The 4,998-nt window shown below is 61.6% G+C and overlaps 1 protein-coding gene across 1 annotated transcript in view; it reads left to right on the top strand.

The window, feature by feature from the left end:
* Window positions 1-4,853: 4,853 nt before the first annotated feature.
* NAP1L4 (nucleosome assembly protein 1 like 4) overlaps window positions 4,854-4,998 on the top strand; it is a 40,654-nt gene continuing 40,509 nt past the window's right edge. The window contains exon 1 of the mRNA XM_025046283.1: window positions 4,854-4,961. The gene's annotated coding sequence lies outside the window, so the exon portion shown is untranslated. The remainder of the gene's footprint in view (window positions 4,962-4,998) is intronic.

Raw genomic sequence — 4,998 nt, 5'->3', positions numbered from 1 at the left:
CCAGGCAGTCCTTGGGCTTCGGTGACGGCGGCGCAAAGCAGCTCGCCCCCGTGGGCAAGTCTGGCAGGGCCCTGTTGTAGAGGCGCCCGTGCTCTGTCCCTTTGCCACACTGGTAGGACATCGTCCGAAAGACAGCTGCACAGTATGACGGGACACGTGCACGTGCTGCTCACCACGGCATTGTGCGTGGCGCAGATCAGGACCAGCCTGTCAGCGGGGTCCCTGGCGCCGCTTGGGGGCACCGCCAGTCACACGCGGGGCACGATGGCTTTGAGGCAGTGAGGACGGGCTCTGGGCAGCGACCTGCCTGACTTCCGAGCCTCATAAATGTTTCACATACAGAGAGATTTAAACCGGTAAAAAAAGAAAACCCTAAAACGAAGCAAAACAAACTTCTTCCTGGCGGTTATCTACTGCTACGTAATGAGTCACCCCAGACGTGGTGGCTGAAAAGAGCAGTCGTCGCCTGAGCTGGCATCTTGCAGGAGTCCTGTTAGGGGCTGGGGCTGGGTAGAGGGGACAGACCTGACTTGCTCGAAACCGCCGCATCTCAACTATGAACCTTGGTTTGTACAAACTGGCCACGGAGACGCCGGGGAAATTTGCGTAGGGACTGAGTATGGGACGATACTAAGGAATTTCTGTTAATTTTGTTAGTGTGATCGTGGCCGCCGTGTGCATAGATGTCCCGAATCAGGGACCAGGTGGCGCGAGGCCTGCAGTCCCGTACTGCGCGCCGTGCGTGAAGCCAGCCATGCGGAACGCTTGCAGCGCCCCTGGCAGGCAGCTGTTCCGCAGGTTATCTGCTCTGCTTTTCCGTTTGAAACTTCGTGATCAAATTCCTTAAAACGAGGTCCTGCCCGACGCTGCCGAGGACGGGGTGAGCCCGAGGGCAGCCTCTGCCCTGGACCCTGGGGAAGCAGGGTGCCTGGGGGGCTGGAGAGTCCCGCACCAGGAGCTCCCCCGCCCACCTCGGGCAGCCTGGTGAGGAGCACCACACCGCCGCCTGCACCCTCATGAGCTGCGGCAGAACCTTCCGGAGGGTGCGGTGGGCGTGTCCTCGTGTCGTGTCGGCCCCCGTGAGGGGTCTGTCGTGTGCGTGAGGCCACTTTCCGGCTGTAAGAGCCAGGTTCGCCTGCCTCTGTCTTCCCGCTTCTCCCCCAAGAGAAATCTTTTGATGTCCTCATTATAAAAACATCACAGGCTCATTATTTAAAGATGAAATCGTGCAGAAAACCGCTAGGGTAAGGTCGAGGCTGAGAGCCCGTGGAAGGCCACCTCAGAGGTGGGGACGCCTCAGTTCGGGGACCGTCTCCGGACTCCTCCCGAGGCTGTGAGGTCTGCGGATCCGCTCCGCTCTGCCAGCACACCGCAGGTTTGAGTTGCGCTGCGTGCGTCCCTGTGCCCGTTCTGTTCGTGCGTCACAGTCTGGCGCCACACCCTGTGGAGGGACGTTGGGGTGCTGAGGTCCGGTGCCCCCTCTCCTGCCAGCACCGGGGTCATTCCGTAAGCCGCGCCCCCGAGAGGTGACGGGCAGGGTCCCCTCCGGGGCTAGGTTGGTCGGGGTCTGGCTGTTCTGAGCCGCGGGGCTGCGATGCGGGGAGCTGTCCCCACATCTCCGGTTCCTCCTCAGGATGGGACCAGAGGGTCTGCCCAGAACCCCGCTGGGCCAAGGCGGTGCCATCATTCAGTGTTGCTGAGGCGGGGCACAGCTGCCTAGGTGGGAAGGACAGAGCGCCCATCCTGAGCTCGGTCTGCGAGGAGCAGCTGACAAGGCCAAGGGTGGCCGAGGAGCAGAGGACAAGGGCAGGACAGCCCCTGGAGGGAGGCTGCCAACCAGGCAGAGGGGCCGCGACAGGTGTGCACAAGCTCAGAGCCTGGTGGAGGCAGCGTGCTGGGAAGACGAAGCCCATGAGGTGGCCAGGGGCCTTGGGGAACCACACAGTGCCTGTCAGCCCTGGGTGCTGTCAGCATCATCGTAGGACTCGTAGACAAGCCGACGCCTGCCCCACCCCTCCCTCTTCGCTGTGAGCAGCGGGGAGCTGTGGAGGGTGTCGACCCGCAGAGCGGCACATGCCGGTGACAACGTACACTGCAGGGTGGGGGTGGCAGGGTCCCCCCAGGCGGGAGGGCTGCCTGTGAGGGCACAATGGGTGCCTCAGCTCATGAAAAGCAGGCACCTCCTGGCTAAGGAGGAACCCGGCTCAGCGGAGGTTGTTTGCAGGTGCTTCTGTCGGGGTAATCCGCACCATCTGTGTCCGTGGGCGCCTGAAAGCTGCCAAGCGGCAAGGCTCTGGGGTGGGCAGCGTCTGGGTGTTTGTCTAAGGCCCGGGTCAGAGGTGATGAGGCCCTTCAGAACGCACGAGTCTCAACAGAGGAGATGGGCGCCCGTTCCCGCCGTCCAGCAGCCGTGTGAAGCGGGAGCCTCTCCTCGGGTCCCCGAAGCCTGTGGTCCGGGGGGGTGTGGCGCCTTCAGACACGAGGCCCTAGGTGCCAGGAGCCCACGGCCCCCAGTGGCCCATGGGGCTGCTGCTGGGGGCGAGTGTCTCACCCCAGGTCGCTGGGGACTTCGCCAGGATCCAGGATGGTGAGGGCAGATCCCTGGGTGACAGGCGGGCCGTGGGATCTCCCCCCACAGCGCTGAGCTTGGCCTAACACAGTGTGGAGGCTCCGAAAATCAGGTGCCCGGTGCAGATGCCACTGGAAGCAGAGGACAGGCCCGTTCCCCAGGGGGCAGGCAGCTGACACCGGACGCGCTGGGGTTTCCAGGACAGACATTGCACTGGGTTCAGTAGTGTCCCCCTAAATTCACTTCAACCTGGAATTCCACGGCGTGACCTGGTTTGGAACTAGGGTCTCTGCGAACGTGACGGTTAGGTTACGAGGAGGTCACACTGGAGCGGTGTGGGCCCTAAATGCAACATGACTGTGTCTCTGAGAGGGGAAGAGGCACAGACACAGGCCACGTGACAGCAGAGGCAGAGACAAGTGACACAGCCACAAGCCCAGGGACCTCTGCAGCTCCAGGAGCTGGAAGAGGCAGGCAGGACCCTCCCCTAGAGCCTCCGGAGGGGGCGCGGCCCTGAAACCCCTCGATCTCAGACGAGCCGCCCGGAACTGGGAGAGAGTTCATTCCTTTTTTTTTGAGGCCCCGTCTGTGCTGCTTCATCATGGCCACCCCGGGAAACCCAGAAACTCCCGTTCTCATACTTCGTTCTCTTTAACAGAAAAACGCATTTGATGTGACAAATCTTCATTTAAATAAATTCATTCATGACTGAAATGGGAGACAGAAAATCCAGTCACAGCACACGCAGACAAGGATTGTCACCTAATTTCATAAGAGACGTGATAGGACATTTTGCAGGTTCCAAAGAGCCACCCCACATGCAGCCAGCTGCATGGGATTCTCACGTCCATTTCTGTCGGGGAACCTGAGACCCAGTGCCCAGAGATCTGAGAAAGTGTCAGGCCTGGGCAGAGTGCTTGGGGTGGCACCCTTGGTGGCACCCTGAGCCTGGCGCACTGCCCATCACTCGCACTTGCAGGTGAGGACACCGGAGTGCAGCCTGCCCCAGGTGTCGCCTGCCATCCCCCGCCACACCCCCAGTATCTCTGTCAAGCGAACGTGCCAGGGCACCCAGCTGCTACCTTTAGAGACATGAACCACCCTGGGCTATTTGTAGGTCTTGGAATGCACTGTGCTGCTCACCTGCCAATCTCTGCACTGCTCCTAGCCTGAAACGTGGTGCCCACCGACCCTCCCTGCTGGCCCACTCCCACTGGTTCTCAGGTGTCAGCTGGAGCACCACTTCCTCCCAGAAGCCTGCCTGATACTCTTCCAGTGGTGGGGACGGGGCAGAAGGCAAGGAGAGACAAGCACATAATCGAGTGAACGTGCCTCAGGAAAGCCGGCAATGGTGCCTTGATGGAAATAAAGTATGGGGAAGTGGCTAGTGTTCAAGGAAGGCCTCTTAGAGGAGGTGAGCGTCCAGCTGGACCAAATGATAGGCGGCAGCCAATGAGAGAATGTACTGTGGTATCATCCACAACTCCCCAGAAAGGGCCTTCCAAACCCACAGGAGCTCCAAAGGGGAACGGGCTGGGGTGTGGGGGTGGACTCTGCTCTCTCCAGGTGGTATCTGAGCCACAAGCAGACCCTGGAATTAGCCCTTCTGGCCCCTCAAATGGCAGCACAGAGCGGCCCTGGGCTCAGCATGCAGGTCTGTGATGGCTGCTCTGTCATCATGAGCACCAGGACCTGTGGGGGACCAGATGTCATCTGGGGCACAATGCAGGCTGAGCCACTCCTGGGACAGACTAAGGAGAGCCTGGGGGGCAGGGACTAAAAGACAGTCCTGGGCTTCAGCTTTAAGACCCTCGTCTGTGTTCTCAGACAGTCCCCACCCATCACCAGTGCAGGTGGGGTAATCAGGACAGCTGACACCTGCACCAAGCTGACCATTGGCCAGTGCTGTTCTAACTCTCCCCCCAGCCCTATTAAGCAAGTCTACAAGTGCCCCGATTTAAAGATGGGGGGATGGAGCCGAACTGGAGGGGCCAGGAGGGTGCGGCAGTGGGCGCAGGGTCCTACGGCGGGGCCGGGGTACGGGTGACCGGGAGTCCGGCGACGGGCGCCCACCACGTGGCCTCTGCGCGCCCCCGCCCCTTAAAGAGGCGGAAGGCACGCCAGCGGGCGAGCGCGCGCCGCCGCGGACCTCACACACTTATTTGCATACGGCCCGCGGGTCTGAGCGCGGCGCAGCTTCTGATTGGTTTTCGCCGGAGGCGCCGAAGGTAGTTGACTTGCGCCGAGCCAGTCCAATCACAGCCCGCCTTGCTCGAAGAGGGCGGGGCTATAGGGTTTGACCAATGGGAGGCGGCGTTGTTGGCGGCCACGGCGGCGCAATCCCAGGAGCGAGCGAACCCAACGCCGCCGCCACTGCTGCAGGAGGCGTGAGGTGCGGACGCGAGGGCTTGGCCGGGTAACGGCGCGCT

Source organism: Pteropus alecto, unplaced genomic scaffold, assembly GCF_000325575.1.
Source record: "Pteropus alecto unplaced genomic scaffold, ASM32557v1 scaffold43, whole genome shotgun sequence".
NCBI classification, from domain to species: domain Eukaryota; kingdom Metazoa; phylum Chordata; class Mammalia; order Chiroptera; family Pteropodidae; genus Pteropus; species Pteropus alecto.
The sequence above is the reverse complement of the archived record's forward strand: the minus strand, read 5'-3'. Positions and strand labels throughout refer to the sequence as shown.